The following is a 15427-nucleotide window of genomic DNA, read 5'->3' as shown; positions in this document are numbered from 1 at the left end:
CTCTCATCCTTTCTTTCTCCATCTTAATCTTTTGGACCTTTCTCAAATTTTCACATTCAAAGTGGTTCTCCATTCATTTAATACATTCCATGACAAGTTCTGCTTCCTTTTTTCTAGAAAACAATGAAACTCATTCAAGAGCTTTCCCACTTTAGGATTAAATAGCCTTGAGAAAAGGTTACACCTCCAATAATGGATCAAGTTCATGTATTTCATCCTCCCAAGACACCTCCTTGAGCTTTTCTTTCTCTTGCTTGCTTGTCACTTCCTTTTTTTTTTCTAGCTACCTCTCCAAGATTTTCCTCTAACTCTACAAGCTTGTCTCTCAATTGTCTGTTCTCATCTTCTTGATCCTTCACTTTATTGGCTAGCTCTATATTTGTCACCATCACACACTAACCTATGAATTCTATTTCTAATATGTACCTTCAACCTTTCCCAAATCAACCTTTCTCTAATACCAATTTGATAGAAATCACTTAGAAATTTACCATTCTATTCCCCATCTCATTCAACTAAGGTTTCTTAATGCTTGTAATGATCCTTAAGACCTTTCCCAATGCCTAATAGAGGCTTCTTCTCTCTACTTTCTAGGTATTCTACTTCCTCTCCTCTTATTCTTTTGAACTCTTAACTTAGAAAAACCTCCACCTCATACAAGATGGAAATTCCAGGGGTGTAGAGGTGATCAACCCAACCTCATACACTTCCCTAAGAATAAATTTTATCCTTTCTAATGTTCATTTTTTTACTGATCTCACAAATTGTCCCTTTCTAGGCCTATTAGTCTTTTAGCCCTCAATTAGGCCTCTTAATTGGCTTTTTAGGGCCTATCTTTTAAACCATTAAAATAATTCCTTAAGGAAATCAATACTATAAATACCCTTTTGGATCCCTTATAAGATTTTATTGGTCTCAAATTGTGGCCCTATTTGTACATGCCCTAATTGGAAAGTGAGTGTTTATAAGGGTCTTAAGGTTTTCAATTATCAACTAGATGTTTTTGTTTCAAAACCTTACTAAATTGATTCAAATCCAATTGGCCTTCCACATGAATAATATTTGGGTGATTCCCTATCCTCATAAAACAATATTTTGTAACCTTGCTTCCACCCCTACATGTATTAAGAAAATATATGTGACTGGCACCTAGCAAGGATTCATTCTGTCTCGCCTAGGGAATCACACAAAAATTAACAAACTACATCTTTTTGACTCCAATAAAGAAAATAGAAACTTAAACCCTTTTTTGGCTTCTAAATTAGATAAATAACTTGGTTTTAGAAACACAACTCATGCATTCAACATCCAAAATGAGTAGTTATCTTTCTCATAGAGAAGGTTCATTTAAATTGTCAACCTGAGGACGTATACTTGAAACAAGTTTGAAAATTATATGCACTATAAAAATCTCTAAGATATTCTATAATTGAAAAATAAAAACTATAACAATGCTAGAAATAAATCTAAATACACAGTAATGGCTGCAAGAAACTTTGAGAAAATTGCACAGTAATGGCTGCAAGAACTGTATATTATCTAATCTATCTATATCTCTATTTATGTTTGCATATCAAATGTTTGATTACAGTTTTGAATATATAAGATTATTGAATCTATAAAAAACATCTAACAAGTGTCTCATCATTCCTTTAAACAAGGAAGATATTTATTACAAAACTAATGACTATTGTGCTGATTTTATGTTCCACATTTTTAGTAGTCCACTCAAATGCTTGTATCTCCTTCATTATTATGAATTAGATAAAACACCTTTACCATGTTATTCTTCTCCTTTTTATCTTTCCAAATAATTTTTAAAATTTATATTTCATTAATAAATGTGGAACTTATGGCCATTTTACTGAAAGTGGTTTTATGTTGCCTGAAAACGTACCACCTTTTACTTAGTCAACTTCTGATCCGTGGTGTTGATTAACTGTTCTAAACCAACTCAAACTCTCAAAAGGGTTTGTGGACCTTGTTTTCAGCTTTCAAAATCCATAATAAATTCTTAATTTTATTAATAATTGATTGATATATGCCTATTTTTCTAAAACTGACTTTTGACCTTTTTTGCATTTCCTGCAACTGTTGAATATTGATAAGAGTCAACTTGCTTCTCCTTTTTTCCAAATGCACGAATGACTCAAATACCTCACAAAAAATATTTTAATCACCTTAAGATAATTATATTTTAATAATAACCACTTATAATAATAAATCATCACAATCTAGCATCAACTAGCTACACATGCAAATGCTAATCAATAAAACATTTATCATAGTTAATGTTTCATAAATCAAGTTAATGTATGGAAATGGATTGAGAATATATTGAAACGATGGGTAAAGTGTTATAATAAATGAATATAAATATGAAATTTTATAGGCTCATCACCCTTCCTACTATCATTCTTCCAAGAGCTATACAAATTCAACAGTGGAAAATGTAGTAGGAGTTAGTTCACTCTATATAGGCCAGATTAGTACTAAACCAAAAGAATTTTATCGTGCACGCCAAAACTTTACTAATGACCTCAAAAATATGTAAAAATATGGAAAATAAATTAAACTAACTATTCACACCAAAAAGACTTGAAATTCAATCCATTAGAACATAGATTTCCAAATTGCAAGTATGACTCTGCTAAAAATTTGGGAATCCTTATATTCAGTTTCTTAGTTTTGTATAGCCAACCATCCAAAATGAGTCTATAGGGCTGAAAAGAACCCATTCCTCCTATTCAAAATTTTTCTTATGCATGAATAAGCTCCTAGCTATGTTTTTTCAAAAATTACAAAAAGTTGTCACAATGTTGTAAAAATTGAAAAGTTGTGATTGACAACTTTGGCAACTTTTTAATTTTGAATATTTTATTGTCAACCCAAGTTGAAACATGATGTAACAATATATTATAAGGAATTTTAGACTCAAATCAAAAAAAATTCCACTTAGGCCAACCCTTTGACCCATAAGCCCTATTTGGCCACCTTGGCAAGTACCGAACTTAGTTCTAGCTTCTAAAACAAACCACAAGCACACAACTAAACACTTGGGAAATCCTAAGAACCTTTAGTACATCTTTAAATTTTACAAGAATCATCAAGCCAAAATTTGGTTTAGGGTTTTTTAGCTACCCTATGTTTCTCCTATACTATTAAGTTTAATTATCAGATTTATCATTGGATTAATTCACACCCCCCTTCCCCCTCCCAGTGCCTATTCAGACTAACAAAATATTTTCTTAGAAGGAAGAATAAGAATAAAAAATTTATGTTGATGTTTCTTAATACTTACTGACTTCCTCACCATCATTAGAAGAATGATCTTTTGGCATGAACATCTTTGATGAACCTATTAACCTGGATATTTTTGTTGAAATCTTGGAAAACCTATACATTAATCCTCCATCATCTACTCAAATAGGAATAAGTTGATAGTAGGTAATCCCTAGTCATATATTGACCAAGAATACCACTAGGTCATCCACCAAAAATAGTATCTCCCACCATTCTATTTATCGTAATTGATCAACATGTTCATAAAAACCTCAAGAAAATACCACCTTCATCCCTTTTGAAATTTTATGACTTAGAAATAGAGGATCCTTATACCTAAGACTTTTAGTGTTTGACATCCTTTGGAGAATCTATGACTACACTAAAAATTCCCATAGACCTAAATTATCTACCTACAACTCTTGAAGAGTCGACATTACGATGGTTTATGGTATTAGGGGAGTAATGTCAATGACTGGGATGATGGAAGCTTTTTTCTTAAACAAGTACAAATGATATTGTAGAGGAAATGATTTGAGAGGAGATGCTATTTTTAAAATGACACAAAATGAGGATAAAATTATGGAATAATCATATCAAGGTACTTGTTTATCTTACAAAAGAATACTCAACATGATCTCAATGAGGAATCACAAAATATATGCTTCCTTAAGAGGAGTAAATTGGGGATTTATTGAAGCATTGGACCTTATAGTAGGAGGAGATATTACACAATTTTCTTGAGATGAGATAAATAATATTTTCTTGAATTACTCTAAAGCTATTGTAAATAAAGTCAAAGGATACCACCCAAACATGGGGAATTCTAGTTGTACTAGTTTTTAAAGATTAAAGATCACTATCATGTTGTCTGATTTTAAGCATGATATAATAAAGATTATTAATTGAGTGTTATATTACCCAAGTGAAATATTATGTTCACCAAGTAAAAGTAAGAAGAACAAGTTTGAAAAGATAGAATCAAAGGCAAAATTTTGATGGAGTTTAAGAATGTTCAAGAATTTGAAAGGCACGAGAAAAATTTTGTTAAATGATACATGACTGGGAAAATGCAAGGAAGATCTAATGATGGAAATTGAAGAAGGATAAGGATGGACAAAAAATTCTATGGAAGTTCTATTTTTTGAGTGTCTAGATTCATGCATTTGGTATAAATTTTAGATTGACAATCATGATGTAGTGGTAATAATTGGAAGAATTTTGAAGCAGAAAGACAACTATTTAAGGAGAAGTTGAGAATTTTTTTTGGCTATTGATTATGTTGCTAATGATGCTAGTTGGATGTTGATCATTGGTGAAATTGTTGGAGGAAGAAGATCAAAGTGAAAAGTTGTTGTAGATAAAAGACAATCTAGGTGAACTGAGAAGAATTGAAAGAAAGTAAAAGAGAGAAGGTGTGAATCAACAAAGTAAGAGATCAGAGGATAGAGATAAAAAAGAGACCAAGAAGAAAGGATATATGAATAAGAAAGGTAGTTTTGAAACTAATATATCATTTTTATTGTTACTTCTTAATTATTGTAGCATAAAAATATCTTAACCAAGTGGACCTAACAATTCTATGAAATCCTATATGGTAACATCAATTAGTGGTATTTATAGGTCATTTATAAGTCTCTTATTTCACAATTTAGCAAGATTGATTCATGGATTATAGATACTAGATGCTTGCATCACATGACTGGTGATGTAAGTAAGTTCGATAAATTTGAAGAAATTGATGATGGTGGAATTGTTAAGCTAGGTAATGATGTTCCATGTTTGGTAAAAGGTAAATGATCACTAATGTTGAATGGTAAGATCAAACATGATGATGTTTATAGGGTAGAAAGACTAAAGTATAATATTTTGAGTGTTGCTAAGTTGAATAATTCATGTCACAAGTTGTAATGTCATGAAAGAAAAGTCAAAATCTTTGATGATAAAGGAAATTTGATTGGAAGTTGGAAGAAAAAAAAAGGTAAATTAATTAATCTTGTTCCTACTGTTAAGACATGCTTATTTGCTAAAGTTGAGGATGTATGGTTGTGGGATAAAAAGTTATGTCTTGTAAACTTTGAGAACATGGTGAAGGTCAATCAGGTAAACTTTAAGAAAGCCACCTCCAAAAAAAGATATAAAATATTGGCGAATATTTCATTATTTTGAAAAAACAAAATTATTTATATTGGCAAAACTCTCAAATTTTTATTCTAAATATGATTAATTTCGGCGATTATTTTTGAATCATAATTTTTTTTGTATAAAATATTGATGAATCTCAGTAATAATAGGAAGTTCATTAATCACCATGGAATATTACAAATCAAAATTGAACATTTTTTTACCTTGTGGAATGTTATGAGAATCGTTACATATACTTTAAATCAATAGTGAATAATAAATATTGGTGATATATCCCTAAATTAACTAATAATTATGATAATTATTGGTCAGTTCAATTTTATTTCTCCAATAATATATTATATTTAGGTTACTTAAATCTATTCATGTAACGAATATTGTGGCGAATATTTGAGTTTAAATTTTTCAATAAAATAAATTATTGAACGATTTTAAGTATTCTAGAATTGAATTTTATAAAACTATGGCGATTTAGGTTGTATCAAATCTTAAATTATTAGCCAAAATACTAGCCAAAAAATTCTAAAATTAGCTAATTTACGAATATTAGCCACTAAATTATACCCTAAGGTCAATGGAAAGAAAAGAGTTAGAGGCTTACCTAATTTGCAAAATCTTGAGAATGTTGTGTAAAGAATATCATCTTAGTAAGAAAAAAAAAGTTTTTCAAGAAAAACACACACTTCAAATGATATCTTGGAATTAGTGCATACTGATCTATGTGGACCAATAGGTGTTGATAGTTATTATGGTGACAAATATTTCATATTGTTTATTGATGACTACTCTAGAATGATGATTGTTGTGTTCATGAAGGTGAAATCACATGCTTTTTATATGTTCAATATTATAAAGCTAGAGTTGAGAAAGAAACTAGTAATCTTTGAAATGTTTAAAGATCTAATAGAGGTGGTGAGTTTATGTTTGTTGAATTCAGTAATGTTTGTACTAAGAATGGTATTAAGAGAAAATTATTTGCACCAAGGAAACCACAATAGAATGATATTGTTGAGAAAAGAAATATATCAATTTTGGAATGTGCAAGAATACTAATGATTGAAAATGAGGTTTCTTAGATATGTTGGAGAGAATCAATTATCACTACTATTTATACTCTTAATTGAGTTCAATTAAAGAAAAGAAAAAATATGACACCCAATGAACTTTGGTATGGTCATACATCGAATGTAAGTTCTTTAAAAATCTTTGGAAGTGGGTGTTATATTCACACAAATGCAATGGATGGTAAATTTTATTTTAAATGAGATGAAGATATGTTCCTTCACAATTTATCTAAGAGGAAATCTTATAAATTTTTGAACAAAACTACTAACAAGATGATTTAAAGTGCAAATGTAAGGATTGATGATTTTGCAGATATGAACAATGTGGAAAATAAGAAAGAACCTAAAGATTATAACAAGTTTTTCTATGTGTATAAAGAGGCACTAGACACACTACCCAAGTTACAATAGAGAACCACCAAGCACTAGATAATATCACCTAAGTGACATAATACTTTACCCAAGCACTAGACAATGCAACTTAAGCAAGAAGTTGAATCCCTACTGAGTAGAGAAATTAATGAAAGTCAAAGAAATAAACCTATATTGGCCAATGTGTGAGAAATAATCATTCCCCTAAATAAATTATTAGAGACAAAAGTGACAAAGTACATAAAAGAAGTAAGCTAAGAGATAATGCCTATTTGATTATTGATTTTGAACCAATAACTATAAAGGCATCATTAGAAAATGAGGATTGGATAAATTCTATGAATGAAGAGATTGAGCAGATAGAGAAGAAAAATACATGGACATTAGTATCAAGATCCACTAACAAGAATGTGATTGGAACAAAATATATTTTCAAGAATAAGTTGAATAAAAATGGAGAAGTGGTAAAAAACAACGCAAGACTGGTTTGAAAAGGTTATGCACAAGAAGAAGGAATAGATAATGGTGATATTTTATCACCTATGGCTAGATTGGAAGGTGTAAGAACATTGTTATCCTATGATACATACAAGTTGTTTATATTTTATCAAATGGATGTCAAATCTGCAATTATGAATTGAATGCTTGAAAATAAAGTCAATAATGAACAACCTAAAGAATTCATTGAACTTGATTAGAGGGACATGGTTTGCAAATTGAACAAGGCATTTTATGGATTGAAACAAGCAGTAAGAGCATGGTATGAAAGGTTACTTTCCTATTTGATTAATATTGAATTTGCTAGAACAAGTGAGAAAATTATATTTGAAATGTGAATATGATAATATGGTGTTGATCACTAAGATATTTGTTTTAGATTAAGGTAAAAAAAATTTTTTAAGGGACCCAAAATCCTTTACAAAAAACTGAAGATAAACATTAAGAACCACCAGGTTTTACAAGGACCTGAAATCTAAAGTTTTAAACAAAGAAACTAAGTTTTATAGGGACCTGAAACCAAAAGTTTAAACCATAAAAAAGCAACTAGGTTTTACAAGGACCTAGAACTTAGAGTTTTAAACAAGCTGGAAAATAAAAAGAAAAACTAGTAAATCCACATGGACCAGCAACCAACACACTAGCTCCCACAACCAACACCAATAATAGCTCTTTGATGATATTCACCACCTATTTACCTACTTCTATAGTACTTTGGATAATATTAGCTGAAGCTAAAACAAGAGTCTCAAGAGCCTTAGTGATCTTTTTCCTCTTGTCCTACCTAGTTCTCTTACTAGGTCCTCCTAGACGCCCCATCCCAACATTACCTAGAGACGTTATCTCCTCATTTCTCTTCTTACCTAGACTAATTACCACCACACATAGACTAGAAGTGACCTATTCCATTCTTTGACCACTTTCCATAATTAAGTAATGGAGCTTCTCATATTCCTTGAGCTTTGCAGGGATGTTACCAATTTGTATTTCCATTTAAGCTCTCCTGGTGCATTCATCGTTGAGATCTTTTTGCATATCTCCCATTTTCTTCTTAAATACCATAATTTCATTGTAAATCCAAGAGTCACCCTGAATGGAAGCCTCCACTTTAATTTTAGAAGTTTGAAGAAAGGATAATTTTTCTTCATGAGATTCATCCCTACCATCTACAACAACCCTAATCTTAGAATCAATAGCAATAGTAACTATATTGATCTGGATATCAATATTGATATCTTGCTTCTCTATCCTCTCCTCTTTTTCCTCTTTACTTAGGATTTTGTCTTTAGTAGTAGGGTCTTTATCCTCAATTTCCTTGCCAGTATCCTTGTCCATTTTCTCCTAACTGGCATTCCTCTTTGGGTGGGAAGGTTGAGCACTTTATTTCTCTTCATCCTCCTCGAGGGCTTCTGACCAACATTAAAATTAGTAATTCTATCCTTGCTACCCTCCACATTATCTCTACCAGTTGACATGCCTTTGCTCCCAAAATATCCATCTAGGTTGGAACTAAGTTCCCCCATTTTTGTCTTGTCATCATTGTCATAATTCTTACATTCTATGATTTCCTCCACATTTTTCTTATTCCTCTCCCATTCAAAAACCTTTTTTGTACTCTTGCTATCAGTAGAACCCATCTTGCTATCAATAGAACCCATCTCAATTTAAACCTTAATTCTATTAGAATGAGGATCATTTCCAGATACTTTCCCCTTCTCCAAATCTAGAAGGGGCTTATTGGCCTTTCTTTTACAAAAATTTTCTATAAGTAATATTAAACTTTCGTGAAGCATAGGATGGGAATATTTCTTCCTATGAGCATAGCAGCTTTGAAGAAGAGAATACTTCATATAAAATGGTAAGGAGATCCTATCTTTATGTGTAAAATGATTTAGGAAAACAAAGTGAAATTTATGGACTCTCTTTGCCCTCCCGTCAAGAATAAAATACTCACAAATACATGACATGTCCCTCCAAATGACCTTAATTTTTCTAAGGTCATAGAAGTCACCATTTTTCCAAATTTTTCTCTTTAGCTTCCTCTTTGGGAATTTCTTAAAAGCCATGTTTTAGATACTAGTCTCCTTATTGAATTTTATCCCTTCCACAGGAAGCCTCATAAGCTCAAAAATGAGTTCTTCACTCAAGTTCACCATAAACCCATGCAAAGTGACCCTTTCTTCAAACCAATTTTTAAAAAGGTCTTTGTAATGTGAGGTTTATATCCATGGATTCTTTCAATGTAATTCATTACTTTCCCCTTCCACAAAATCTCCCACACAAAAGCATTTGCCTTCCATCACCTGTAATTGCTCGATTCTTTCTTTCTAGGTTCCCTCCCATCTTGAAATCTTGTTTGCCCCTACAATTCACCTGAGAAATGGAAACCAAAAAAGAGAGTAAATTTTTTATGATTACTGAGGAGCTATTAACCTTACATACATGTCGAATGCAAGTCAGAATAGCACCACAGTACTTTCTAGGGAAACTCATACTGTCCTTTGTAAACCCATCACTCCCCTTAATAAACTTTGCAATCTTAGGAAACTTTTCCTTCTCTAGCTTGTGTCTTCTCATAACTAGCTATCATCGTTAGCTCCACTTCCTTGCATAGGCTAGCTTGCCACCTCAACTTACTTTCCCTATAGATAGCTTGGTTGGAAATTCAATCAATAAATAAATTATCCTCCCAAAAAAATGAGAAAATAAAACATTATCAAATTTATTAATAAGATTTTTAATTTCCATTATGCTTCCCTCAATAGTCCAAGCACCCATGCTCTTTTTATTAAGAATATTAATAATGTTGAGCGAATCACCTTTCAACTGAAGATTTCAATAACTAGAACCCATTGCCAACCTCATAGTATACAAAGCAGTTGTAGCCTCTACTTTATGGCTAGTAGATATCCCTATAGGAATGGCAATAGCATCAACAATTCTACTAGTATGGTCCCTCAAAACCCCTCCACAACTAGCTTTACTAGGATTACCTTTAGCAACACCATCAAAATTACCTTTAATCGAAACCATAGGTGGAGATTCCCATTTAACATTTTGTCTTTGATCATCAATTTTGGTTTTATAGCCTTTAGTCTTCATAGGATTATTGATTATAATTTCATCACTCAATTTTCTATGAGACTTGAAGTTTTCCTTGATAGCTCTAATTTGCTAAGATATTTGTTCATGACATTATATTTGGAGAAAATTCAACATGTAATGTAAGACATTTGTTGACCAAATGAGTATAGAATTTGATATTTCAATGTTTGGTGAGATAAAATTTAATTTTATTACAATTTCATCAAACAAGGAAAGGTATATATATGACTCAATCTAAGTATGTGAAAGACATCTTGAAGACTTTTGGGATGGATGAGTCTAAGCTAGTCGATACAACTATGGTGACTAGAGTTAAACTATCAAAGGAAAACACTACTAGAGAGGTAAATGAAACACAATACAAATCTCTATTTGGTAAACTACATTATGTTGTGCATAATAGACCATATATTGCACACCGTTTTGGAATAGTTGTGAGGTTCTCCTCTAATCTTAAGGAGACACAAATGAATTTTATCTAGAGGATATTCATATATCTAAAAGGAACTGAAGATTATGGCCTATGGTACAAACAAGATGATGAATTTAATCTTTAAGTCTTTACTAATGTTAATTGGGCTAGTAATATGGATGATAGAAAAATAATAGGTGGTGGAGATTTATTTTTAGGAGGGGTAAAAGCATAGATCTGTGTCACCTTTTGTGATACAAAAACCTGTTTTGGTCAAATCTCATTTCTCTATCAAAACTCAATTTAAAAAATTAAAAAAAAAACCCATTTTATAGATTTCATATTCAATATCATCATTATATAAATTTTTGAGTGTTTTGATTAGTTATAATATGTTATAATCTAAAAATATTATAAGTCAATATTTCAACATTTAAGAAGATGCTCTCTGAAAAAATGAAAAAAAATAGTAAATCATATCAAAAAAATAAAAAAAATATATTTATCACTAGAGGAGAGAATCCTCTTCATGAATATGTAATTTTTTTTCAAGAAGGTATAGATTTGATAGGGAAGTTTTGACGGGAGGAAAAAATTGTTGAATTCTAACAAGGTCGAACTTGAGTACTTATAACAAAGAAAGTATACATCAAAAATAATTATTTCTTTTTTTGTGCACTATCTATACATGTAATCTATAAAATATTTTCAAATCATAACAAAAAAAGATGATTTGCACATACTTGTTTGACGGGAACTACATCCTATATTTTTTACAGTTAAAAAAGGGACTTCAAAATAAAATAAAATGAATAAATTGTTAGTCAAAAAAATAATTAAAATTATAGGCATAAGATTCATACAATTCTACACATTTCATCAGTTTACATCATCTTCATATTTTAAATGCAAATACCATTTTTTTTGTCATTAATGTTGAACTGTCACATTCTGATATCACTTTTCTTTATAAAAGGTGACACAGGTTTGTGCTTTTACCCGGAGAAAAGTTGATAAAATGGACAAGTAAGAAACATAGTTGTATTTCCAAACCCATTATTAAAGTTGAGTATTCTTTTGTTGCAATCAAATTTTCAAATATTGTGTGGATTAAGCAATTGTTGGAAGGTATGCATGAAGAGGTAACCAAGCATATTTCTATTAAGTGTGATAAGACTAGTGCAATAAATATATCAAAGAATCTGGTGATGCATGCAAAAAGAAGAAGCACATATCAACCAAGTATCATTACTTGAGGGAGAAAGTACAAGAGAAAAAAGTAAGGATTGAATATGTGAAATCTAAAGAAAAAATTGCATGCATATTTACTAAAACAATGCCTAAGGCTACTTTGAGTATCTGAGAGGTAAATTTGGGGTTGTGCCCCTATCCAAAATCTACTAGGTGGAGATGCATGCTACATCAATTTGTAGATGAACATAAATATCTTTATGGAGTTTATGAAAAGATTTCACACTTTAGGAAAAATTATGAAGTTGTGAAGAAGACTATGATGAAACTGATATATATTATATATGCAAGGTACAAGGATAACTACGAGGTTTTATGAGTTTCATATTGGAACTTATAATGATCTTTGGCATTATTGTCAAAGAGGGAGAGAATTAATAAAATATTAAGACAATCATCAAAGAGGGAGAGAATCACTAAAGGATAATATCAGAAGGAAAAGAGTTGTTGTTGTCAAAAGGATGAAGATGAAAATTATCAAAAAAAATCTATGGAAAGGGAGAGTAAAATCAAAGTGAAGTTGAATAGAAGAAAGATCATATCCTATGGGTGAGAAATTTTTTTGATGATTGAAGTTGTTGAAGATATAGACCAAGTTACATAGAACCTACTGATGAAGAAACAAAGCTACAAAGTTGTATTATTTTCAATGCATACATTTGATTATCTTGTGTAATGTTTAATGCAAAATTATATGTTATGTATTTTCATCAATGCCAAAGTGGGAGATTGTTAGCCCCAACTAATAATGTAATTAATGATGCTACAAATGTATGTAAGAGAGTTATATTATTTATTATGTTGTCATTCATGTCAATTCTTAGTTGCTTAGACATTATGCCAACTCAGTAGAGTGCTATATCAATTTGATTGATGAAGAGGATTTGAAGAAAATATGTTGAAGATAGAGTTGATAAGCATAGTATTCAATGGGCATTTGAATGAGTTGGACAATGAGAATTTCATGTTGAGTTGGTTATTTCACAATCATGTAATATTGTAATGTATTAAGCTATACAAGCTAAACCAAGTGACAAGGTTAAAGAGAGTATTCACTGAGTTGCTACAATATTCACCGAGCAATTGGAAAAGTAAAGTTGGAAGTTTAGTATTGCCTCAGTAAATTCAGTATTAACCAAGTCTTATATTACTTGAGTGAAATGTTATGTTCACTGAGTAACATTAAGAAGAACAAATTTTAAAAGATGGAATCAAAGACTGAATTTTGATGGAATTAAAGAATGTTTAATATGTTCAAAGGAGTGAGTAAATTTTTTTTACAAGATCAATAACTAGGAAAATAAAAGGAAGATTTAATGATGGAGATTGATGAAGGATAAGGATGGACACAAAGTTCTATTTTCTGAGTGTCTCAATTCATTGCATTTGGCATGAATTTGAGATTGATGATCATGATTTAGCCGCAAGAATTGGAAGAATCTGGAAGCACATAGATGAATATTTAAGGAGAAGTTGAGAATTTTTTTTGCTTGTTGATTGTGTTGTTTGATGATGTTAGTTGGATGTTGATTGTTGCTGGAGTTGATGGAGGAAGAAGATCAAAATGTGAAGTTGATGTAGAGAAAAGAAGATATCGATTAACCATACAAAGTTGAAAGAAACTAAAAGAGAGAAGGTGTGAATCATCGAAGTAAGATATTTGAGGATAGAGATCAGAAAGAGACTAAGAAAAAAAGAGATCTAAACAATCAATGTAGTAATATGCCTAAAAAATCATTTACATTGTTACTTTCTAATAATTGTAGCAAATAAATCTCTTAATCGAGTGAACCTTACAAGTCTATGAGATCCTATATGGTAACATTGATTAGTGTTGTTTATAAGTCCTTTATAGAAGACAAGATTGAGGAGTGATAAGGTCTAGATGATCTTTTGGTGTAAATCCTCTAATAAGATCACATCAACATTATGTATGTAAACATTTAACAAGGTTGGCTTCTAGAATATCTCACTTCAGAAGAGTGAAAATTTTGGGTTGTTGGTCCCAGGTGGTTTTTTCCTTTACATGGTTTCCATGTTAAAGATTTTGGTCTCAAATGTGTGAATGTCATTATGTTGAAAGTTGATTTAGATGTTTTTTTCATTTTACTACAACACAATAACAACTAAGTTAATGGTTAGTAATAACTAAGTTTTGTTATTCTCATTCAGTTATAACACAATAGTTACAAATAAATAATTTGGAGTATAATGGTTGAGTGATTTGAATGAGTACATTGAGTGATTTATTTTGATGTTTATGAATTTTGTTTGGTACTAAAATTGTTTGAAGAGAGTGTAGGAAAATTGAATTCCCCCTCATTTATCTAATAGGAAGCACCCTTAAAATTAGTGGAAACCACCACAAGGGAATTGGAAAAAGGTCACCTTAGCAAAGAGATGGGAAGAAATAGCGTTATCAGTTAGTTAAGATATTTCAACAACCTCAATAACCAACATTAATGCTACAAAAAACCACCTCCTATAACCATTGTTCCTCTAGTCAAACCTACACAATTGCTAACTCAACCAAATCCTACTCCATATAGAAATTGGTAATGACATTACAACAAGGATAGATGAAAGGATACAAATCAATTTTAAAACTTATGTGTTCTTGATCGACCTATTTCTTAATGTACTAATTCATGTAGACTAGGTGAAGTGCATGTTATAGTGCTCAATATGGTGCATTGCCATGAAAATAGTTTCGAGACATATTTTTTGTGATTCTTATACAATAAAAAATTATAATACTATGTTTGGTGCCATTTATAATTAATTTGGTGAATATAGGAAACTATTTCATAGTACAAGAATAGGAGCAAGAACACAGTAGATAATTTGATTAGTATGATCAATACGAATAAAATAAAGTTTTGTGGTTGGACATATTATGTTACTAAGATACTATTGCAACCACACATTTATTGGTGGTTAGTAAATGAAGTTATTGGATTCTAATTTTTGATAAAGAAAAGATTGAAAAACAATAGAATAATCAATTAGATTGTTAATTGGTAAAGACAAAATAGTTTATAAAATTGATGAGTAATTATAAGATATGGGATGATATGTCCATTCTGATGTGGAAATTTAGGTATTAATTATATAGGTTAATCTGATCAAATTTCCATGATGGAGTGCATGTAAGTAGGGGATTGTAATACGTTTTGATTTTTGTTTTGAAATTGATGAGCAATTGGATCCTATAGTCAGTGTAAGCCAAATATCATTTCCAACTTACATGGATTTTTTTATAAGGAGGGAATTTTGAATTTATTATGAAGTATTAAGG

This window comes from Cupressus sempervirens, chromosome 3 (assembly GCF_028749045.1).
Source record: "Cupressus sempervirens isolate cs-2001-9-10 chromosome 3, ASM2874904v1, whole genome shotgun sequence".
In the NCBI taxonomy this organism is placed as follows: domain Eukaryota; kingdom Viridiplantae; phylum Streptophyta; class Pinopsida; order Cupressales; family Cupressaceae; genus Cupressus; species Cupressus sempervirens.
Note: the sequence above shows the minus strand (reverse complement) of the source record.